Source organism: Macrotis lagotis, chromosome 2 (assembly GCF_037893015.1).
Source record: "Macrotis lagotis isolate mMagLag1 chromosome 2, bilby.v1.9.chrom.fasta, whole genome shotgun sequence".
In the NCBI taxonomy this organism is placed as follows: domain Eukaryota; kingdom Metazoa; phylum Chordata; class Mammalia; order Peramelemorphia; family Peramelidae; genus Macrotis; species Macrotis lagotis.
The window spans coordinates 310,054,166-310,080,767 of NC_133659.1; positions in this window are offsets into that span (position 1 = coordinate 310,054,166).

Genomic DNA, 26,602 nt, shown 5'->3' on the forward strand with positions numbered 1-26,602 from the left:
TGTGAAAATCATGTGATTAGTCCTGCAGATGGTTTTTCCAAAGGTTGAAAGGTATTATTTGCTTATTCACAATGGAAAATCTGTGACAGTTTTAATATTTACTGAAACCTGAATGCCAGCAATTGTGCTTCCCTGAGTCCTTTGTATCTCTTCACAAAAGCATTTTTTCTGCTCAAAGAGCCAGTTTCATAAATTAAAGTGAATATGAATTATGAAACAGATTTATAATGAAATATTGAAAGTGGACCTCATTTAAGGTTTGGTTTTTAAGATAATATATTATTTCCCAGAAGCAAGTCCTGTGGGAGATAGTGGGCTTTCTCTCAAAGGAGGTCTTCAGATAAAGGTTCCAGTTGGATATATGGAAAGGGAACTCTTGGTTGCTAAAATCCCTTTCAACTGATAACCTGAGGCTTTTATGATTCTACATGATAGTAGAAAGTAGGGGTGAGCCAAGGTTAAAGAAAAAAATAGTGTGTGAAGGTAGAAATCATTAAGGTAAGGGCAGATAGGTGACCTGGTAGGTAGAGCAATGATCCTGGAGCCAGTAATATCTGAGTTAAAAATCTAACCTAAGACACTTAGAAGCTGTGGGACTGTGGGCAAGTCACTTAACCCTGAATATCTCAAAAGAAAATGAAGAAAGAAAGAAAGAAAGAAAGAAAGAAAGAAAGAAAGAAAGAAAGAAAGAAAGAAAGAAAGAAAGAAAGAAAGAAAGAAAAAGAAAGAAAGAAAGAAAGAAAGAAAGAAAAAGAAAGAAAGAAAGAAAGAAAGAAAGAAAGAAAGAAAGAAAGAAAGAAAGAAAGAAAGAAGAAAGAAAGAAAGAAAGAAAGAAAGAAAGAAAGAAAGAAAGAAAGAAAGAAAGAAAGAAAGAAAGAAAGAAAGAAAGAAAAGGACAAAAAGAAGTCAGAAGAGTAAAGTGGATAGAGTTGATGTTAGGGAGATCTTTTTTTAAGAATGCTGGCTCCAGACACTAGCTATATGATCCTGGGCAAAGCTCTCTTGTTGCAGACGATGTCCAAACCTTGGCAAAGGGAGTTTCCTCAACTGGAAGTGTCCCATACCAATGCAATCATAGGTTGAGTCCCTATCTCTCACCTATTATTAAAAATGCTACCCTAAGAGTTGCCAAAAGCAAAACTAGAGAGAACAGTCATAATATAACATTTTAGCAAAGGTCCCCAGTCCACTTTCTATTCTTATTCAATATGGCACACCCCCTCCAGTATTTCACTCCAATCTAAACTAAGGTACTTTTAAGGTATTTGTGTGTGATAAAAATACTTCACGTAATCCAGTCTTGGGGAATTATTAGCAATCAATGTCTACACTAAAATAGTTACTAAGCCAGTTAAATACAAACTGGTCTAGTGGTTTTAGAAATTAATAGGAACCTTCCTAATATCCTAACAGTTAAGGTCTTTTCATCAGATAGCAGCACAATCTTAATCTCTAGATTATAACACTCTTAAACACCAACAATCAGAATGTGGTTCAGGTTAATGAGTGTTTGACTTACCATCAGAAGACCTAAGTTCAAATTTCAGATTTCCCATCGAGGCTCAGCTTCCTTATTTATAAAATAAAGGGTTTAGACTAGATGACTTGCAAGATCCTATTTGGATCTAAGATTATTTATGATCTGGCATATGGAGGTTAGTACAAACCTCTAACAGCATTATAAAAAGTATCCATGTTATGAAATTGGGATTGATGCTTATATAATAATCCCACAAAGATACCGAAATCAAGAATGACTTGACATTCCAGAAATCATCTTCTGGATTATAGGAGATTATAGGAAGCATCCTATTCCTGTTGGAGGTTATGGTTTTAGATCTAAAAGGAATATTAAGATTTCCTAGAAGACTAAGAGTTTAAATGACTTATCCAGGAACATACAACCAGGCTAAGTTAAAGATTGGACTTGAATCAAGTCTTTCTGGCTCCAGCTTCCTTGACAGCCTTCTAGATATGATATCATTTTGTCTTTTTACCTAGTCCAGAACTCTGATTTTACAAGTTAGGTCATTGACACTCAGAGAGAAATAAGTTTCTACAGTTAATAAATGGAAGAAAGGTTCTATGAATCCCAAGGTTCTAAGACTCCCAAGTTAATGCTGCTTTTGCACAAAGATCCAGCAAAGATTGTGGTGAACAGAAAAAAAAAAACCATGGTAGAATTTCTGTGATTTTAAAGAGAAAGAAAAAAGTTTGGGGGACTCAGGGTTGAAGATTAAAAGCAGTGTGTGAAGGTAGATTTGAACAGTTTGCTTTGTTCTTGGACCCATGGGTCCATCATGTCTTAGTACTATCATCAATCAAGGAACAAGGACAGGAACTATACTAGGTCTTGTAGGAAACCAAGAAAAGTCAAAAATAATCCCATTTCTTCAAAGAGCTTACATTTTATTGAGAGGAAACAGCATGGATAAATCAGTATACATACAATAAGATGGAAGCTTATTTGTCTTGGGTGGAGTGCATTCTTGTAGCACTGATTAAAAAAACCCTAAGATAGTGATTATGAAAGTTGATTTTCATATCTTTTTCTTCCCCCCCCCATATTCCTGGTATATTAAAATGACAGGGGAATTCCAAAGCCTTTCAGTGATTTAACACTTTTCAATCCCATCATCAAAATATGGTACCATGCCTAATGATTCTAAGAAACATTTAGGAAATTATAGTGGCAACAGAAAAATTCAAGCCAAAGGTATTTTACTCATAATTCTCCTTGATTACTAATGAGTGTTTGGGTACAATAGGTTGACCTTGTCAACTAAAATCTTTTGCAATTAATCTTGGTAAAGGTCACTTAGGAACTTGCCTAACAAAACAGCAAGAAGCTGATTGGATATAGCCTCTGAGTATGAGTGCGTGCTTTTGAACAATTGATGTGGCCCACCAGGTATGCAAACTGGTTCCAGGTAACCATTTTTAGTTAAATAATGATGCTCTTAATTTTTTCCAGTTTTGAACCAAAGGCAGATTTCTAAACTGCTAGAGAATTGGTGCAATGATTGGAACCAGATGTGATGACCTTGATTCCCCCTTCTAATTTCCTAGGTTCTTAGAGAAGCCTTAAGGAATCTTTTGACAACTTTCTGCAGTTGGGTTGTTTCAATGATATGAATGACTTACCCAGTGATGACTAGTGGTATAAACCATCCTTTTACCATGATGAATGGAAAATCCCAGGAAGCTTTCAGCTTCAGGCAATGCCAGTTGGGTAATCATTGCCATCTTGAAGAATGCATGGTGGCTTTACAAACTTTGGCACTAGGTCTCATGATCAAATGCTGTGGAAGGAATCTTTGTCAGTTAGATTAGGTATAGTTCATCCTTTCAGGAGCTGACTTGTATGTTTTACTCACAGATGAATTCTTCATCAAGTATTTTTGGTACCTCAAGTACATCGCCATTCGGAATATAATATATGTTAGGATGATAGAGCTCAAGACCATCTAGGTTCTCTCTCCCTTCCCTTATTTTGCAAATGAGGAACAAAAGAATCCTAGAGACATTAATTGTCTTGGCTTGCCTAAAATCCCATAAGTAGTAAATGGTGCAATTGGGAATTGAACTCATGATTTTTGATTCTACATTTCTCTGTCTCTCCATTGCACAATATTGCCTCAACCATGTGAGTATAAGAGCTCGTTTTGTATCATGTGATATAAATTATTGTTGTGTAGCTCACTCTTTTAAAAGTAGACCTTATGCATTATGCATAATGGGATATGCACCCAGCATATACTAGTCACCATACTGATGGAAGACACAGTTTTCTGTGCTCTTGTGACTCTGCCAGCAAGCCTTCTCTGTTTGTATTAAGAAGGTATTCTTAATAGTTTTCTCTTCTCCCTTCAAACACCTGCAGTCTTCTTGCATAGGTCTTTATTTGTCTTAGGCCAACTATGATTGATAGATTGGGTAACAATCTTTGCATTCAAAATTACAAGATTTCAGAATGGGAAGGGGCTTTGGTGACTTTCTAGTCCATCCTATATTAGCTTCCCCCAACCCATTCTATGACTTACCCAGTAACTATTATCCAACCTCTACTGTAAACACCTTGAATGTTAGAGGACCCAGAATCAGGTCCCACCTCTGAATGGTTACTATTTATATGACCTGGGGTAAATCACTTAACTCTTCTGAGCCTCAGTTCCCTTCTCTTTAAAATGAGGAGATTGGATTGATGTCCCTTTCAGCTCAAGGTTTATGATTTTATTTGATTTATGAAATTCCCCCAGATTTCAGTGGAGACAGATGGCATAGCTTTAGAAACACAGGCAGGGATGCCATCACAAAGCATTTGATTTCTGTATCTCAATTTTATATTTTTAATTTGAATCTCTGAACAATAGCTGAAAGTTCTGGTAAAGAGGACCACTTTTCACAACTCTAGGAGTTCATCTAAGGCTTCACTGAAGTAGAAATGATATGAAATCTTATTATGGTAGGTATTTAGGTCTCTTAAACTCTCAGAGTAGAACATTTCTGTTCAGAGTCCTCTAATCCACTTAAAGGTTCCAAACTGAGATTCAGCAAGCATTACAAAGTATCTACTACATGTAAAACAGTGACTTTGACTTTGGGACTATTGTCCCAACCTCAAGGGGCTTCCAGTATAATAGAAAGGACAAGATATAGAGAGTTAGAGATAGGGATAGAGATAGAGATAGAGATAGAGATAGAGATAGAGATAGAGATAGAGATAGAGATAGATAGAGATAGATATATAGATACAAACATAGATATAGGTATAATTATAGATATGGATATATAGATATGTATGTCTATGTATGTGTTTATGTGTATTATATAGGCATATGAATGTATTTGTATACATGTATGTGTATGAATATATATGTATGTATCAATATATATTTATAAGACAGAATAGGGTTAAAGCATAGAAAAAGTCTGATAATGTGGCATGAGAAATTTTAAGAGGTAAAAATCATTTTTGTCTGATATTATCTGAAAAGTCTTTTTTGATCGAATAGGTAATATTTATAAAGGTGCTTGAAACAGAGTAGATACTTTTCAATTTTATTTTTTAGCCATGTCCAACTCTTCATGCCCACATTTGGGATTTTCTTGGCAAAGATCCTGAGTGCCTTGCCATTTCCTTCTCCAGCTCATTTTCTAGAAGAGGAAACTGAGGCCTCAGAGTTGAAATACTTAATAGGAGGTACTTATAAAATGTTTATTTCTTTCCTCCTTCCCTTGAGAACAGAATAGGAACTTGGAGAAAGGAAGGTATTCCAGAATATAGAAATGGAGGGTATTGGAGACAACATGAAGAGAGAACAAGATGAGAACTTGCCCTGAGGTAGGGGACTATATAGCCTAATTTGCCTGTACTCAAAAGCATCTAGTCATAAATAGTTTCACAGAAGTCTAAAAAGCTTGACCCAAACTGGGTTGTGAACCTTCAACACCAAGTTAAAGAGATCATACTGCTCTGGTAGATGACTAATGAGGAGTTTTGAATAGAAGAGTATCCTATGGAGTAAAACACTAGGAACACTGCATGGGTATTTTGTTTTGTTTTGTTTTGTTTTGGGGGGCATGTGGGTGGTACTGTGCACAGTGCACTGGCCCTGGAGTCAGGAAGACCTATTTTTACTAAGTTCAAACCTGATTTCAGACACTGTGTCTAGCATGGACACTAACAAGTTACTAACCTGTTTGCTCACCTGGACTAGTCACTTCATCCTCTTTGCCTCAGTTTCCTTATCTGTAACATGAGTTGGAGAAGGAAAAAGCAAATCACTCTGGTATTTTTTTTGACAAGAAAACTCCAAACGGGGAATGGGAAGAGTTAGATGTGACTACAATGACTGAACACAGTACACTGTAGGAACATTGCTTGGGTAACAGTGTGGAAAATGAATGAGAGAGAAAAGACCTGGGGGCAGGAAGATCCGTCAAGAGCCTGTTACAATTGCAATAGTGTGAAGACTCTAAACTAGGGTAGTTCTAGTGGGAATAGAAGTAATGGGAAAGATCCTAGGGAAGTAGAGTCAACCAGACTGCATGGAATGGGAGCATTGAGAACAAGGGAGAGACAAAGGTTTGGGGGTTTGAGGGATTTAAAACTCTAAAATTAAAAATGAAGACTTAAAACATGTTACAAAATTAAATATTCCAGTATCCCCTCCTGAAATCTTATCCGATTCTCTAAGCTAAAAGTGCCTTGCCCACCACAAAAATGACTCATTTTTTAATATGTATCTTGTATGTTATTGTTATTCAGTCATTTTTCAAGTCATGCATGACCCCATTTGGTATTTTCTTGGCAAAGATACTGGAGTACTTTTCCATTCTCTGCTCTGGTTCTTTATAGATGAAGAAACTGAGACATCAGAGTTAAGTGACTTGCCCAGGAATAGTCAGAAGCTACATTTGAACCTGGACCTTCCTGACTCTATGCTGGTCCTCTATCCACTGCACCACCCACTACCCTATATCTGTCTCTGTGTGCATGGTAGCTTCCTCATTGTTCTATAAACTTGAGGGAAATGACTTTGGGCTTGGGAAGATTTTTTGTTATTTGTTTATTCTTGTTATACATTCGCAGTCATTATCCTTTTATAGAGGCAATTCCCATCAACTAGTCTTGTCAATATTAGGGATTACTCAACATGGGAGCTCATGAATTTCCTGCCTTGATTTCCTTGTTTGCATCATTCCCTTTATCTAGAATGCATACATTCCCATTTTTCCTTTCTTAAATATTTCTCATCCTTTCATCCTTTTGGGCAACTAGGTGGTGCAGTGGATAGAGCACCAGCTCTGGAGTCAAGAAGACCTGAGTTGAAATTCAGCCTCAGACACTTGATACTTCCTAGCTGTGTGACCTTGGGCAAGTTACTCAACCCTGATGGCCTCCCATCCAGGGCCATCTCCAGTCATTCTGGTCCATATCTGGCCACTGGACCCAGATGGCTCCAGAGGAGAAAGTGAGGCTGGTGACTTAGCGCACCATCCCTCCATTCAAATTCGATTCATTTGTTTGTCTAGGCATCACCGTCCTGGTTTTCTTCAAGAATGAAGGACAAACAGCATCACCAACTTCCCATCCTTCATTGCCATCTCTTCCATGAAACTTGCCCTTTTCTTCATTAGTATTCATTTCTCCTTCTTTGGTTCTGTCATGACTTCACTTGTCTCTCATGAAAGTTACACATTTTCATATAATAGGTATGTGGTCTCATTTTTAATCTCTCATCATCTTTTCATTCATTTTTAATTAATACATTCTTATTAATTAGTTTAATTTATAGAGGCAGCTCAGTGATACAATGACTAAAGCTCTAGCTGCATGATCTTAGATAAATCTTAACCTGCCAAGGTTCCAGTATTCAGATCATAGGCAAGTGTTTTCCTTTAGTACTTGAGTATAGAGTTATTAGATTGACTGTAGATGATCAGTCCTTCACAGGAATTCCATTCTTATCATCAGAAAAACATATGGACTCAAGTGTTAATCTACAGGTAAGAACAGGTAGACCTTTAGCATGACAATCCTTTATTGATTTAAACAGTTCTGGGCAAGGCTCCATCTTCAAAGCCCTGGAGCAAAACCCAGAACTCACAGTAAACAAAAAACATTCAGGGACTCAAGAAATGAAAACACTACCATAGCTTTCAAGTTCATAAACAAAACAGATGGCTCTTCTCCTCTTCCTCCTTTCTCTCCTTCTTTCCCTCCCTCCTTCCCTGCCTCCCTTCCTTCCTCCCTGCCTCCCTTCCTTCCTCCCTTCCTTCCTTCCTTCCTTCCTTCCATTAATTTCTTCCTTCCTCCCTTCCTTATTCCCTTCTTCCTTATTTTCTTCCTTCTGCCCTTCCTTCTTTTCTTTATTCCTTCTTTCTTCTCTCATTCCTTCCTCCCTTCCTATATCCTTTCCTCCCTCCCTTCTTTTCTTTCTTTCCTCTCATTTTCTCTTTCATTCTTTCTTTCATTCCATATTCTTTACTCCCTCTTTCCTTCTTATCCCTTTTTCTTTTCTTTTCTGTATTTCCTCTCCTCCCTCCCTCCATCCTTTCATCTCTCACTTTTTCTATCTATGTTTTCTTTTCTATTTCTCCTTTCTTTCACTCCATATCCTTTCTCTCTTCCTTTTCCTTCTTTGTTCTATATTTTCCCTCTATTTCCTTTTTTCTCTCCATTATTTTCTCATATTTTCCTTGACCTCCCTTTTTCCTTCCCTTTTCATTCATTTCCTCACATATTCCTTCTTTTCTCCCTTCTCTTGTTCTCTTTTCCTCTTCAATGAACAAAACAATACTTTTTTATTGAGAACCAATGTACTTAAACCAAAATAATTGTCTAGTTCAAACAACACAGTAAGTATTACAATTATTACAATTCTCTGGGCAGAGAAAATATTTGAGTCCCACTGATAGCCTTGGCCAGGCCCAGCTATAAGTCAACTAAACATATCATGAAATAATATTTGCCTGACTTCCCAACTCAGGAATATGATGTATCTATTTTTTTAAAAAAATTAAGGCAATAGGGTTAAAGTGACTTGCCCAGGGTCACACAACTAGGTAATTATGTGTCTGAGACCAATTTGAACTTAAATCCTCCTGACTCCAGGGCCAGTGCTCTATCTACTGTGCCACTTAGCTGCCCCTATGGTGTATCCATTTACTGCATTTTACCCAGTTCTAGACAGTCAGTCATCAGAATGGAATAGAAAAAAATTCACATAATCCCCAATTTTGCTTATTTTTTTCTTTCACTTTACTCAAATACAAGCTGTTCTCAAATAGAGAAGTCTAATTGACCTGATTGTGAAATTTCTCTAATACAACCAGAAGTAGCAGGTTCAAAGAGTTTATTATTTGGAATAATTGAAATATATAGAATCATATCCTGATGGAATACGTATATCCTTACAAAGCATACATGCTCACATCTTGTGAGACCATTGGAATTAATTGACTTCCCCCATGATCATACAGCTAGTAACTATCAATTGTCTGAGACTAGATTTAATAAACTCAGGTCCTTCTGACTCCAGGACTTGTCCTGATGGAATCCTGCAAGTAATGAGGGAAAAAAAAAGACCTTAGTCAATTTTTACACACCTATGCTCTCCTTCTCTGTCACGTCAAAGAAGACTTTTATTCAGATTGCTTATTGGGAATATCCCTTTACCTTCTTCAACACTAAGGTAATTTCCACCATGAAATAGAAACCAAAAGAGAAAGGGAGAAGTAATAAGATGAAAAAAGGAACTTTAGGGGAGGGAAAGTACATTTTGTAAAGCAGGGGGAAATGGAGAAAATCAGGTCATTGACTCCGAGCCAGGAAAATTCATAGGAGAGGAAAGTAGAGCAGCAGAAGTATTTCATGCAAACATTGCCAGAATTTTAATGTGGTACCAGAAGGAAGTTCTCTCTTCTCCCTTTTGGAAAATGGTTGTGGGCTGGAAAGATTGCTAGGTATGCCAATGTCATTTCCATGCTTTAATCAACCTTCTTCAGTAGATTACATGTGCTATCATATATGAGCTGTCCTCTGAAGTATGAGCACCAGGGAATAATTGCAATCCAGACCATGGGAAATTTCTTGTTTCAAATGTACTGCAGAGATCAGATGACTGGGAAATTAAGTTTTGCCTGAATCTCCAGTTTTAAATGGGCAGATTTGACATATGGGGGGGGGGTATTTTTCTCTTTAGATATACTGGTATCAGAATCAGAATCGGAGGTCCGATTGCTTGATGAATGCCCATCAAAGAAATGGATTCTGTTTATAGTTAAGATTGAAAGTCCTGACAAAAGGATTATGGGTCAGTAGGTATCAGCTTTGACTCAATTCTCCTGAGGACAACTAGAATGTAGATGTACGTGCCAGCATCAGTAAGAACAACGATGGTAGTGATGGCGATGATGGCGTTGACTTTTTTGGACTCCGCACCAGCTCATACGTGCCTTCTCACAGTCTACTGGATTTGGCATAAGGAAGACCTGGGTGTGATTTCTGACTCACACACTTTCTAGCTATATGACTGGCCAAGTCTGAGCCTCAGTTCCTTCAACTGTAAAATCAAGGGGTTGAACTCAATGATTTCTAGGATTCTTTCCAGTTCTTAGTAGTGTGTTCCACATTCCTCTGAATCCTTTAGTGTATTGTTTTTACATTGTAATATTATTTGATTTCATTCAATTAAATCCTAATTGATAAACCCAAGATTTTTGTTGCTATTAATAATGCTTCTTATGAATATATATGTATATATGTACATATGTATACACATATATGTATATGTGTCTCTAAGTGGCTAGATGTATAGAGACCATATTGGGTAGTTGGATGGCACAGTGAATAGAGTGATGAGTCAGGTATCAATAAGAACTGAGTTCAAATTTGCCCTAAAATACTTACCAACTGGGTGACTCTGGGCAAGCCACATAACACTATTTGCCTCAGTTTCCTCTTCTGTAAAATGAGCTAGAGAAGGAAATGACAAACCACTCTAGTATCTTTGCAAAAAAAAAAGGGATCACAAAGAGTCAAGCATGACTGAAAAACAAATGAATATCAACAAATAGAATCTATAAGATATAGAAAGGTTACACATAGAAATCTGAATGGATTATATGTTAATATATTATTTACATAATAACATAAACATTTTATATTTTATTAGATAATTTATATATCTAATATAAATTCATATGTATATTATATATGTGTATGTATAGATATAGAGATAGATATATATGTATAAATACATTTTCTTTCTGTCATAGCCTTGACTAGGTTATATGTCTATAAGTGAAATGTCTGAGTCAATGATTTATTCATTTTTAAGATAAATTTATATATGTATATGTTCATGTGTGTATGGATATGTGAGTATATGTCTTTATATATATGCATCTATAGAGAGATTAATACATATTTTCTCTTTCATAGACTTCCCTGAGTTATATATCTATATGGTTTACTCATTTTTCTCACATAGTTGTCTTCTTTAATGCAGAAAAATGAATCATGGCAGAATGATTCAGTTCACACCAGTTTTAATGAATAGTTATGACAACTATATGTATATTATATATTTATGATATAATGACCAATATTGTTAGCTAGTGGGCATCAAAGGTCAGTTGGACTGATGAAGTGAGATATGGCTGGATGTTATGTTACTTTTCAGATAATTAAGGCTCATTTAGGGACTCAGTTTTTTTTTCCCCATCTGTAAATTAAGGGTTAAATCACAGATTCCTCTGAGTTTTTTTCTTTATGTGGCAGGAATTGTGATATTCTAGGGATACAAAAACCAAAATCAAACAATCCCTGCCTTCAAAGAATTTATATTTTATTTGCAGAAACCAACATGTATGAACACATAAAAGCAAAGATAAAATGTATTCATAGTAGTTAACTATAAATTGATTTTTGGGGGGTAGGAAAGGACATTAAAAAAGGTTAAGAGCTAAGGATGAAGAGACAGAGAGGAAAGGAGATTTTATCTCATGCTTGGGGCTTATCCTGAGCAAAGTCCCAGGGAGAAGTGATATTGGGTTATGCAGAACAGAAAACAGATAAGTTTGACTGGAAGATATAATTTGAGGAAAGAGATAATATGTTTATTTAGTCAACAGAAATAGACTGGAGTCAAATTGTGAAAGATTTTGAAAACCAAACAGAGGAGTTTTTTGTTATATTTGAAGTATAATAAGAAGCTGCTGAAGCTTTTGGTTCCTTGTGTTTCCATTTCAAAATTCCAGTCTTTTTATTAGGAATATTTTTGATATCTTCTATGTCATTAAAGTTCAATTTATCCCCTATAGGAATAGTCACAGTTTTCCTGGATAGATTACTCTTGACTAAGATTTATCCTTTTGCTTTTTGGAGTATCATATTTCAAGCTCTCCTCTTCTTTGAGGTGGTAACTGTAGAGTCTTCTGTAACCAAGAAGTTTAGTTTCTTTTGGCTAATTCCAGGAGCTCTCTTTGGCATAGAAGCTAAGGATTTTGATTATTTCCTTCTTGGGAATTTTCATTTCTTTTTTTTTCAGGTAGATTCTTTATTTTTACTTTGTCTTTTTTCTAGTAAATTTGTTGAATTTTCATTTATATTTTCATTTTATATTTTCTCAAAATCAAGTTTTGATTTTTTTGCCATAATTTTCAAATAGTACAATGTTTCTCACAAAATCTCTCCTTGCTTTCCAGATCAGTTGTTTTGATTATATGCGTATATGTGTACATGTGTGTGTAAATTACATTTTTAAAATCTTTTCATTGTATTCTAATATTTATTTTTGCTTCATGGAGTTATAATTTTATATGTGGTTCATTCCAATTTTCACTAATTAAGTTCTTAAATAGAGTTTACCACCATCTATCTTAGGTTATTAATTCTCTTTGGATGATATATCTAACTCCTGCTTGATTCTGAGTCCAGTGGCAAAATTTAAGACTTACCTTTAACTTCTTTGGGAATTGTTGGACTTTGTTGTGGTTCAGACCCAGTCTGGTTGGATTCTGGGTTAGGTTCAGACTGTTTGGATGCTAGTTTACTCCGGTCATCTCCTACAGATAGAGCCTCTGAGCTACCTTACACAAGACTTGGGTGTTAGTCTATCTCTACATCTTGTTGGTTACCCATTTTGCATGCTATTCTGGTTCTCTGCCCTGTGGTGGAATGGAATTGTTTCATTTTATGCTTCCATAGTACACTGAAAATATTTTTAATTTAGACCTGAACTGATTCAAGGAATTTATAGTAGATTCTCTTTATTTTTCTTTTTTCATTGTCACATCTGGCACATTTTCAGTTTTACAAATGGTCTTTATAGGGCATCTCTAGATCCTAATCCTTCAATTCCTTCCACTGAAGCTCCTTGAGCAAAGGAGTGATATAATCAGATGTGCCTCTGCAGATAAGAAGACCTAACAAGACCCACATCTAAGAAGTAAATCAGTGTGGACCATCCCATATGGGTAGGAGTGGTATCCCACAACCCAACACGCTTTCATGCTTCCATGGTCAATATGCCCCGCTTGGGAGGCTGCTCTAATCAACCTCATGATGGGCCTTGGATTACAAATTCCTAATTAGAAACAGCTTAGGTTTTGCCAATTCATTGCCAAATTATTGGAAAACAATTTGTCCCTAGAAGTCCTAGTTATTTCAAATGGCAGTCTTAAGATTGATTAGGAGTCTTAGTGTGCATCTATTCAGAGTGATCGAAAGTTTACAGAATGACAAAATCATTTATTTCCTCCCTCCTCAGTGATTGAAAAGTTCTTCCAAAGTAATCTGCTACGGCAGCTAGGTGGTGTAGGAGATAGAGCACTGGCCCTGGAGTGAGGAGGACCTGAGTTCAAATCCTACCTCAGGCACTTAATAAATGTCTAGCTGTGTGACCTTGGGCAAGCCACTTAACCCCATTGCCTTGCAAAAAAAATAAAACCCCCAAAAAGTAAACTGCTGTGCAAATTGCTATTTATTGTCATCATCATAATTTTTGCCATGAAATGGATCAAATATCCAAGAGGTAACATGGATTGGCATATATAGTGTTTAACTTGGAGTCAGAAAGTCATAAATTCACATCCTGCCTCAGTGATTTACTAGTTGAGTGACCCTAAATAAGTCATTTAACGTCTCTGAGCCTCAATTTTTCATCTGTAAAGTGAGGGTAATGAACTTCTAGTTCCAAATCTTTGTTTCTGTGATTGGTTAGTCAATGTTCTCACATCACTTTACCCTTTCCAATATTGTGCCCTTCTTCCTTCTTCCTTACCCTCATGCACCATTTTCCAACATGACTGATTTCTTCATGTTGGCCATCTTATTCAAGTCTCATCATTTCCCTGACTTTACATCCCTATATGTTTATCTATTTTTATATAACTTTCTTCTAACCTCAAATAGCATGTTAATATTTCTATAATTTTCCATAAAACTAGACCTTCTTGGTCATATTTTTCTAGTGAAATCCCCCTCACAGGAGGTCTCCTGTGAGGCAATCATTTGTCAGGGATATTGTATAGGGTATCAATGTTGAAAATAAGAGTTATATATATTCTCTTCCAGGCTTGAGATTCCATGAAATTATTCTATCAACTAAACAATGGTTTATTATTGTGTCCTCCCTCTCAAACTACCTTGGATGCCATTATTTGGCATTCATTCACACTTTCTGCTTGTATTTCTACCACATAGCACAATATCAACTGAGTAGTAAGTGCCCAATAATGCTTGTTTGATTTCCAGACACCAAATATTGGAGATGCAGAGACAAAAATGATGGTCCTTGGGTTCAAGGAGTTCACATTCCTATATTATGTGTTCCTATATGTCCTATCTTCTCATGTCATTCTTTCTTTAGTTTTCTGTCTTGTAAACATTTGAAATCATTGTTAGACTCTGAAACTTCTAACCTCTGCTTTACCTCTAAATCTTTCATCATACTTTACAGTTTTTGGTTTCTCATTTCCCAGAAACATATGCAGTTATGAATACAATGCATTTCTATGATTTAATCATAACATTGGCAACACCCATCATTTTGATGATACAGCATATATTTGGTGAGTTCATTACAGTGGGACAAACAAAAAGAATGTATTTTTAGACCATCAAGTTTCTTTTCTTTCTAATTTTTAAACTAATTTTTAGCCTGACTTTAACAAAGTATTTCCATCTACTTCTTGTTGCTGTTGCCATTGAGTCATTTTTTCAGTCATGTCCAATCTTCAAGATCCCATTTTGATGTTTTCTTAATGGGTCACCACTTCTTTCTCCAACTCATTTTATGATGAGACAAACAGGTAAATACACAGCTAGTATCTGACACCAGATTTGAATTCAGTAAGATGAGTCTTCCTGAATATTGCCTATCCTCAAAATTAGTAAAATATATTTTATAATACTCCAGATTTTGTCATGATTTTCTCAATGCATTGGGAAACAGTTCATTTGGAACAAGAGACATGAATTCATTTAGGATATACAGATAGTGCCTCTTAATGTTTCTTATCTTATTATATTTTTATTCATTAATATCATATCTTGCTCCTACTTTGAAATTTCAGTGAATTTCTGATTCCATTGTTAGATTCCCTTTCCATGCCTTATAATCATTTGTGACTCTTGCATGTGTTTTATCTATTATTCATCCATTAAAGGTCCATCCAATGTGATGGGCACCTTCTCCTAAGTCTACTATTATCTGAGTGCTGCTACATTCTCATCTACATTTCCCTCCTTATCCATCTCTTAGATGTTATCTCTTATACCAATTCTTGTTTACACTTCAAAAGGAGGATCTCCTTAGTCTCATCCAACCGCTCTCCATTGCTTTTCGGGTAACTCATAATTTTGATTCTTTTAAAATTGTGGTATTTCATGATTCACAGAAAAAGGAATATCAACAATCAAAAGAAGCATTTTTGCTTCCAAGACCTCCTGGAATCATTAACAGTATTATATAATTTCTTAAAAGGATACAGATGCTCTTTTACTGTCCAATTCTAAACCAAATTTATTTTCTACTTGTATATATATATATATATATATATATATATATATATGCATTTGTGTCATATGTAATTGAAAATCCATGTTTGTTGAATGAATAAATGAATATAATCATATTTGTTCCACTTTTTGTAATCTTATGATGATTCTCCTTGATGAAAACAAAAGTTGAGGGGGTTTTGGTCTTTTGGTTATTATTGAATATTAACTTCCTTTTGTTGATGATCTATTCTATTTTGCATATTTCTGACTTGTATTTAGTCATTTACATAGTATCTCCTCCATCAGATAGTGAGCTCCTTGAGAGCAGGGACTATCCTTCGTTTTTCTTTATATCACCAGAGTTTAACACAGCGATTGACATGCGGCACTTTGTTTAATAAATATTTGTTGTTGCTCAAGGTAGCTGATTCAAGTAGGGACATTTACTTGTTCTCCTTGTTGCTCTGAACAGATCTTTTTAAAAAGCCATTTTGTTAGGGCGGCTAGGTGGCGTAGTGGATAAAGCACCGGCCCTGGAGTCAGGAGTACCTGGGTTCAAATCCTGCCTCAGACACTTAATAATTACCTAGCTGTGTGGCCTTGGCCAAGCCACTTAACCCCATTTGCCTTGCAAAAAACCCCTAAAAAAAGCTATTTGTTGTCTGGGGATGAAAACTGCTGATGAAGCATCAATTTGAGATATATACATACATATATATATATATATATATATATATATACACACATACACAACACACACACACATATATATATGTGTGTGTATATATATATATATATACATATATATTTATATATATATATCAATGCCCCTTTCTATCTATCATAAGGAGACTTTGATTAGCTCTGGGCATCAATCAACTAAAGATTGGATGAGGCTTCACACCTTCAGATACAGGGTTTGTTTAGACCTGCCAAAACTTTCCTTTCCAGTGAACTTAACTTTGGATCTTTAGAGATAGATAATAATAATAATGATGATGATGATGATGATGATGATAGTTGTCTAGTATCAAAGAAGACCATGACACTGGAAAGCAACTAGCATATAAAATTGATTAAAGCGAGGGAGCATTATGCAAAAGGTGCCATCTTCATTCTCCCATGCAAGTCCAGTAGCTTGACATAGTAAGATCAGAAATGAGTGACCTTGAGTAAGTCATTTAACTTTTCTGAGACTCAATTCCTCATCTGTAAAGTGAGGACAATGAACTTGATACTTCTCAGGGTCCTTCTAGTTCCAAATCTTTGTTTCTATAATTGGTAAGTCAATGTTCTCACATCACTTTACCCTTTGTAATATTGTGCCCTCTTTTCCCTTCTTCCTTGTCCCCATTGAGGCTGATCCCTCATTTAAACAGATGAAAATACTAAGTCTGGGAACAGTTAGATGATATGCTCAGGGTCACAAAATGAGTAAGTATCTGAGATAAAATTTTAATTCAGATGTCTTTGACTCCAAGCCACCATTCCCTTCTTTGCACCATCTACCTGCGTTTTAATCATTGTTTTTTGAATGGACCAAAAGTAATAACCACCAGTGGAAATGTTAAGGAAAGAGTGAATTTAAAGGACTTTTTTTAGGTTTTTACAACAATGGGGTTATGTGGCTTGCCCAAGGTCACACAGCTAGGTAATTATTAAGTGTCTGAGGCTGGATTTGGACTCAGGTCCTCCTGACTCCAGGGCTCATGCTCTATCTACTGCACCACCTAGCCACTGCTAATTTAAAGGACTTTTGATGAGTGAATATAGGAACTTTTGTCAGTTTGTCTTTCTAACTTGGTCACTGAGTGAAAGTATGTAAATTCCAGTAGAATCAAAAAATTATAGATTATAGATTTAAAATGGAAAGGGAACCCATTTGATTAACTTCTGCTGTTTGGAGGTTAGAGTAAACTGAGAGCCAGAAGGATCATACTCCTGAGAAGTGATTAAACAGGAATTCAAATATAGGTCTTCTAGATATGAATTCAACACTCCCTTCCTTATACATGTGTAATAAAGAAACCCAATAATTTGCTATTTAAGACAAGAGGAAGGGAGTGGCAGCCTGGGGCAGCCGTGTCAAATCATCCAGACTATATGGGTTTTCTTTAACCACCAGAACTTTGAGTCCCAGGCCTTCCCTATCTATTATAATAAATGGGTAAAATTTCTGGTTCCAATTTACAAATAGACTCACTAAATGGTTTCTTTCATTCTAGGAAATGAAGCTCACCAGCCTGCTGAAATATAGCAGTTTTTATTCAATATGTCAATAGCCACACCCTCAATCTCCATCCCCATCCCTACTCCCCTAGCCTATTTTTTTTCCTTTTTTTCAAGTTTATTGTCTTTGGAAGATTTTGGTTCCTCCAACTGGGGGAGTGGAGCAGCCATCCTCCCTTTAACAGAAGCCCTCCCCACATTCCTTACCTATGAGCATGTGTCAATCTGGGCCCTGTTGTTCAAACCCTTAGTATAAGTTGGTTCAATGTTCTACCAGTCTTGTAAATTTTAGGGGCAAAACAAGACGACTGTTTCAAAGTCAACAAGTGACTAATAAAATCCTTCTGCCCACTCCTTTTTTAATGTCACTTCTGGAGCTCCAGAATGGGGACCATCTGGTCCCAGTGCTTACTTTGACATCAACAGAGGGTCTGGATGAAAATCATATTGCTGGGAAAATGGTTGTGAGAATGCCTGGCTCCTCAACAAGGGAAAATGGAGAGAGATAACGATGAGAATAATTTCTCTGCATGAGATATTTCCAAAATGATTTCACAACCATTAGCTCACTTGGGTCACATCAACCTTGCATGGCTAGACTTGCCTGGCTATTGTGCCCAGTTGATGGGGAGGGGGAGGAGGCTTCTAACCTAAATCTGGGCTAGATCTTGTTCATGCAGGAAGGAAAAGCAGAGTGAAAATAGTTGCAAACCAGGGGAGGGAATATGGATGAGAAGGGCTGAGGAAGGAGCATCTAAAGATGGATATAATTAATCAAAGACCCCAGTAGAAGAATTGCTAATATTCTAATCAAAAGACCTGGGTTCCAATCCTAGTCACTGATGTGGCTTTATTTCTCTGGACCTTTGCTTCCTCCTCTGTAGAATGAGTTAGAGTAAGTGATCCTAGGTATCAGTCTATTATTCTATGAATCATGGGAATTCATCGGGGTCTTGGATGGGTTCTGGGGCCCAGCAGCAGGTAATATTTGGGTCTTCTCCAAGTACTTTGTGTTGCTGACTTTTTAAAACTGTTCTGCCTACATGGCAATGATCTGCTGCCAAGATACAGCTCGCATTGGCAGATGGTACTATGATCACTACTCTACTCCTCTTATTCTGGGATGAGATCGGTTATTTTATTGGTGTAGAGAACTCTCTGTGGGGAAACTCCCTCCAGAGCAGATCAACACCTGCTTTGCAACTTCAGAGGCATCTTGCAGAGTTTCCCAGGGCACTGAAATGTTAAGGGATATTCCTCAGATTATGTCTTAGAAGTAAGACTTTTCCCCAAGTCTGTTCTATGGGCTTCTGAGAATCTAACTCTAGCAAGCTGCCACTTTCACTCCATTTAAAAACACTTTTTAAAAGGTGATCTTACTCTTTTTCAGTGAATAGAAAGTTATTTTTGTCATCCTCTCACCTTTCTACCTAGCTTCCCTCCAAGGGGAAAAATAAGGTAAAACAAAACCTTTGCAAACAAATATGCATAGTCAAGAAAATATGTCCATGTCATGTATATGTCCACATTATGAAAATATATGTGTGATATATACACAAGTATACATAGGTGTTTATGTGTCTATTGGACACATATAATACACATATAATACAAATGTCTATACCTATATTTTGTATGCATGTATGCATCCATGTATTAAAGTTTAACTGCACTAAAACTTTTGGAATATTTTATTGTGTTATTTTATATAGTATTATATCACATCATATCAGATTCTTTATTATATTACATTCTATTTTATTATTCATATATATATTAATACAGATTTACATTGATGTTTAAATGTTTTGTTTTTAGTCATTTTTGTGAAGGACAGTTAAGTAGTGACATAATACATGGAGAGTTGAACCTGAGATCAAGAAAATTAGTCTTCTCAAGTTCAAATCCAGCCTCAGGCACTTACTAGCTGTGTGACTCTGGACAAGTCACTTCACCTTTTATGCCTCTATAAGATGAAGTGGAGAAGGAAGTGGGAAATCTCTCCAATATCTCTGCCCAGGAAAACCCCAAATGTGCTCATGAAAGATGGAGCACAAATAAAAATGACTGAATAACAATATCAATGATGCTTGTATTCTCTATATTTATATATATATAAACATTATATATATATATATATATATATATATAGTTACATATACCCATTCAAAAGAATTTGAGATGTGCAAATTTATAGAATATACCCTAAAGATTCACATGACCAATTCACATGACTCCTCCAAGGAGCCCTCAGTCTAATGGGGGATGCAACATACTATCTTTGTCTTTCTTTGAATTCTTCTCCTAAGCATAATGTCTCCCTTTTAGTAAATGATTAATAAATACTTAGTGACTGAATAACAGAAAACACATAAAGATACAAATTTGGTGATGAACACCAAGGGCAGTAAAGGAGACTTCTTAGCTGTGATGGGTGAAATCTAAAATAACTGAGGAAACAAAGGGTTGAGCTTCTGTGTATACAGATTTATCAAGAAATATATGTCAATTGAATAACAAGTTAAGACCAGGTCTCCTCAGCTTGATACTGGACCCTGAATAGAGATGTTTTTTATACAGTAAAAGAAAAAAATTAACAGTATGAATATTAGAATACATAATTAGGTGATCTTATTTCTAAAGGGAGGAAAGACTAGGGGTTTTCCAAGTTGGGAGAGGGGCAATGAAAAGTGCTGTTCCCCTGAAATCAGAAAAAGAGGTGTCCCACTCCCCCCAAGTCTACATAGAATTGATAGAAACACTAATGGATTGACCAGTAAGGGAGTTTTCAAATAAGTCTTATGGGCTGTTTGAGACGCTTGAGAAAATTCCTTTTGTCAATCTTAGGTTCTAACTGGTTTTCTGGCCAGCTTAAGCTAAGTCCTTAGCTAAGAATCTCTAAGTATCAGGTAGAGGTGGTTCAGCTTCCAAGTTATTCAGGCTAGATTCAAACAATGCATTGTTTTCTCCCAATTCCCATAATTGAATCATTTCTTCACAAGACAGAAATTGAACTATTAAACAGAAAAGGAATTGAACTGGATACAGAAGTGAGTCGCAAGAGGGAGTCAGTATGGTTTACTCAATTCGCAAAATTCTCTCAAAGTTGTGTTGGGATCAAGAGGAGGCTCAAAAAGGAGATGGGGCAACTGTTCAGAATAAATATTCGATAATAATGGAAGGCGGAAAGATGGCAAAACTAACTCAGCTTTTATTGTATTTTCCCCTTTGTCATCATCTAGAACTGTCTTCAGACTGAGAAGGCTGGAGAAAAATGCTATAACTGGGAGTTAGAACCCAACAAGTGAGGAGATAAAAAAGGTGCCTAGTTACCTTCAGTGAGTTCAGAGGTGAACGAAACCAAGAATACTAAAAGAAGGGGCAGATGGGGTGGTTGCCTCTGTTATTCAGTTTTTAAGAAACACAGAGAGTGAAAAAGATACTTCCCAACTGCAGCAACTATTATCTTCATTTTTCCAAAAAAAGAAAACATATTCTTCAAGCTACTGACCCATGAGTGTAACAGCAACATGTGCAAAGTTTCTAAAATTCATCAGGGTCACCTAATGATGATGATGATGATGAAGAGGATTATGATATCAGCAGGTGATGCCATGACTTGCAAGTGAATTGAATTTAAGTGAGGAAGGGCTGTACAAAATCACTAGCCTCCCTTTCTCCTGGGACGTCATCTGGATCCAATGGTAAGATATAGTGCTGGACAAGGAGAAATGATCCCAGATGCAAGGAAAGACCTTGACCTCATTACCTAGATTGTCACCATATTCTTTTGTAATTAAACCCCTACTTTGTTCCTAAATCTGTCCCTGGACTCCATATTATCTCCTTGTTCCTAAGACCTGCCTTTGATGTCTGAAGTTAGAAGTCTAGCTTCCTAGTTTTTACCTATAGAAGAGTAGGTGAGATTTCCAGATGTCAAAGTAATGATGTTTTTTTTGAATATGGAATAAAAGAGAGATGTCTATGTTAGGCCCTACAAGGCATAACTAGGAACAAAAGATGAACATTCCAAAAGGCAGAGTAAGTAAGGAGAAACTAAAAAAAAACAGAATTTTTGTGCAATGAGCTGCTTTAGGAAGAAGTGAATTTATCATTACCCTTGGAAGCCTGTTTTGAAAGTCAGATAACTTCTTTTCTTGTTTGTTTTTGGCAGGTAATGGGGTTAAGTGACTTGCCCTAGGTCACACAGCTAGGCAATTATTAGGTGTCTGAGGTCAAATTTGAACTCAGATCCTCCTGATTCCAGGACCACTGCTCTATCCCCCTGTGCCACCTAGCTGCCCCAAAAGTCATATTACTTCTTGTGCAGGATGCTGTGGGGAGGTTTCCTGCCCCAGTATAGGTTGACATAGATGACTTCTGAGGTTCCTTCCCAATCTGATGTTCTATTAGACCTCCCTGTTGCTAACTTCCTGCCTGGAGCTTCTCATATACCGCTGCCAGACCTACTTATGCCATATCCTAATCAGCAATTCCCACTTCCATAGTTCTTGAGAGCCCATAAAGCACAATAGTTTGGTAAACTAGATAATGAAAAGAAAATCTCATATCTGTTATACAGGCAATGAAATTGAGGTTCATATGCCCTAGGTTAACCAACCTAAGAGTTAGACACCTACCTCTTACTCTAGAATCCAGTAGCCTTTCCACTCTATTGTCCCAGGGAAGAAGATGGAGGTTGATTACTTTCAGGTGTTTGTTTTCTGACCCCCTTCTTCCACAAGTCCTCTTTCTTGGACCTTCTCCTGTACTTAAAAAGGCCATTTCCTGCCACTGCATTCAGGGTCATCTCCAGTCATCCTGGTTCATTTCTGGCCACTGGACCTAGATGACACTGAGAAAGTGAGGCTGGTGACATAGCGCAGTCCCCCTTCCCCCTTAAGTCCAACTCACTTGCCAGCCATGACATCAACATCCTGATATCATGGTCCTTTTCAGAGAAGGAAAGGTGAACAACGACCTGTCCTCTAATGATTGTCTTTCTTCTTCTCCTCTACCCCACTCACTGGAACAGCCTGCTTTCCCTCCTCTCCCATTTCCATTGACTGAGCCCCAGTGAGAAAATCTCTGCTGTTTTTTATTTGGGGAAAATGAAAATGCTTTTTAGTTTTCCAAGCTAGCCTCAGTCTTGAAAAAACTCGAAAATATAAAGGATTGATTACCATACTGGACATAACAAGAAGACAAGCTTCCATTTCAGGCAGCTTTTCAAAAGCAAATTTTCACTAATGCAATCCTGTTCTCTATCATTTAAAGCACTCTGACCCTTTCCCCTGACAGAGTTAAATCGGTGAAATTGCCCCAATTTCCATTGGTTTTTGTCTTCTGAGGCTGGTACAGGGATTATTATAGTTTCAATGCAATTACCACCTTTAGCAATCACATGTCTTCTACAATTTACCTTCTATTCTGTAACTTCTCAGGGATGATCTCTGAGCTACTGTCTCTTTTAAAGAATACTAATTCTAAATTCTAATGAATACTAATTCTGAAAAATTCCTTCAAAAGAAACAACCCAACACCCCTCTATGTTCAATAATCTGCCCATTCAATAACCCTTCTAGACCCAAGGCATGTTTTGGAAGAGGATGACGATGGCTTCTGCTAATGTCCCGATTGATCATTGGGTCATGAAAACTTTTGGACTGGAAAGAACCTTAGAAATAATCTAAGACAACCTTTACAATTTATAAAGGTTCAATAAGGGAATCTGTACCTAAATTCAGAAGATATCAAATTATCTTTCAAATATATTATTATCATTTGGGTATTTCATTTAGTATCTGTCAATAAACATTTATTAAGCACCCATGATTTATCAGGTGCTACAAAGAATGGCAAAAGACAGTCCCTGTCTGAAGGAGTTTACAATCTAAGAGAAATGCAAGGCAGCATGATATAATAGATAAAGGATTATAGGAGTCAAGAAAGTCCAAAGCCAAATCCTTCTTCTGGCTCATGCTAGCTACCTGACTCAGTGCATAAAGTGATGAAAGGGCTGAGTTCAAATAATTCCTTAAACACTGACTAGTTGTCTGACCCCAGACAAATCACTTAGAGATTGCTGACCTCAGTTTCCTCATATGTCAAATGGAGATAAAATGAATACCTTCCTCCTGGGTTGTTGTGAGGCTCCAATGAGATATTTGTAAAGCACCTTGTAGATCTTTTATGTATTAGTTATTACTGTTTTTGGTCTTGTGACTATGAGTAACTTGCTTTTTAACTTTCTAAGAGGGAAATCATGAATGAGTTACTGATGTGTGCTGGTAAAGAGAATTTCCACACTTGGGGTTCCTCTCATGAGTTCTTCTTCCTTCACTTATCTGCTGTTTTTAAGAAAAATACACATGCTCTATAAATAAAAACCTTTTTCTGAATCCATAATATTTGGTCTAAAAGTTTAAAATCCTCTGGGCAATAGGTTTTTTTTAATTGACTTCCAGTTCCAATCTAAAAAGCATCTGTGGATTACCACTCTTAACTTCTCCCCCTACCACTTAGACACCTACCTCACTTTCTAATCAGGAAGTTTCTCTAGTATTCAGGGAATGCTTGGCATTGACTGTGAAGGTCACTGAGTATTCCTGTTCTGAACCTGAATTAGCTGCAGAATCCAGGATCAGGGTTACCCAACTGCTGTTCAGGTCTGGTTTTCCAGTGGAAACCAAAAACAAAGGCCTTTTTTTTAAAAGATAGTGGATTGTACTGATCAAATCAAAACACCAACCAGCTGTTTCTTGACAATCAGCTCTGCCCTTGAGTGCTGGGAATTTTTGGACTCTTGTCAACCCTGCTGCTTCCTTATTGCCAACATCACAGTCTGCCTGAGGGCTCCACGTGAACGGTTCCAGTTCAAGAAAATAAAATGCCTTGTTTATCTTTTAAGTGAAGTCAACAAATAACTAGCAAGCATGCATTGTATTTCAGTTTTTGTGCTAAGCATTGAGGATCAAAAGAAAGGCAAAAACCTAACCCCAACCCTCAAGGGGCTTATAGCCTAATGGAGAAGACAATGCACAATTAGGTACATGCACATTAGTTACCGACATCTTTCTTTTTCTCTAATTCTCTCTCTCTGTCTCTCTGTTTGTCTGTCTCTCTCTCTGAATGTGTGTGTATATGCAACTATAGATATATAAATATATCCATATATGCTCATTATATCTATTTCCATACCTATTTCTATCATCCATCCATCTTTCTATCATCTTTACATTCATTTATCCATGCACCAATCTATCCATCTAAATATCTATTAATAATGTTTATCTATCAATACATCTATCTACTTACCCATCCATCTATCTATCTAGTTATACATTTAGTTGTCCATCCATCCATTCATCCATCTTTCCTTCTATTCATCATTCATTCATCCATTTATCTATTGACCCATTTACTTATTTATCCATCTATCCATCCATCCATCCATCCATCCATCCATCCATCCATCTGTCCATCTCACGTATTGAAATTAATCTGAAAAGTGAAGTCACTAAAAATTGAGGGACCTGGGAAATATCTTTTTCAGAAAGTTAAATTTGAGCCAGCTCTTAAAGTCTAAAAGACAAAGTGGTAGCATTCATTGGGAAGAACATTCCAGATGTGATAGACAGCTAGTGCTAAGGCAAAAAGATGCAATTTGAAATTCCATGTTTGGGGAACTTTAAACAAGCTAATGTAGATGGATCATATGGTATTTGGAGGAAAGCAAGTATAGGATAACTTGAAAACTGGGAAGGAGCCAGCTTATAATGAACTTCAAATAGCAAAGAAGGACTCTGCATTTGATCCTGTAGATTAGACATCTTATAAATCAGCTTGAAATAGTGTTTGGAGAGTGGACCTCAGATGCAGGAAGCCCCAAGTTTAAGCCTAACCTCTAACATATATATTGGCCAGGTGACCCAAAGCAAATAACTGACTGTCTCTTTGTCCTGTGTCCTTCTGAGACTTAAAGTTAAAGAAAAGATGCCTACTTTCCTTGATAGAGTGAATTTTCTACCCAGAAATTCCCAGGACCAATGAAAACACATAGTTTATATCTTTATATACACATATTCATAAGGCTATAAAGATATATTGGTATCTCCCAAGGCAGGTTGTGGGACCTTTGGTAAGTCAAATATCTTCTCATTGTTCCAAGTAACTTTCTCAGGTAACATGACATGATTGTATATGAACAAATATATGGATAGACATAGCACTCTAAGCAGAGGACAAGTACGGTTTCCCTTGTGTCAATGACTTGGATCTCAGTTTCCTTAACTGTAAAAATGAAAAGGTTAGATGAGTTATTTCAAAGATTCCCGATTAGCTCTAAAGTACTCAAGATAGAAGTCATTGCCATTCCCTCACTCACTATATATATATAATGTATAGATACATTTATACATATATTCATTAGTTACTTAAGTCCCATCTGTCAGTCAAGAGGAATCGAACATGGGAATTTTTAAGGTACCTTTTGTCTCAAAAAATGTGTAGGTAGCTCCTAGGTAGCTCAGTGAATAGACATGGAGACAGGAAGATATGAGTTCAAATATGGCATCAGACCCTTCCTAACTGTGTGATAATAGGCAAGTCATTTTACCTTGTTTGTCTCAGTTTCCTAATGTGTAAAATGAGCCAGATGAAAACAGCAAAACATCCCATGATGTTTGCCAAGAAAACCCCAAATGGGATCATGAAGAATCAGATGTGACTCAAATGGATGAGTAGTATCTCAAAATATATGGTCTTATAACATAATGCTTTTACAAATGTGAATTTTTATTTCCTTTTGGGTCTGGGCTTCTGACTTTTTTTGGCATAGAGATCATCCAGAAAGAAAAC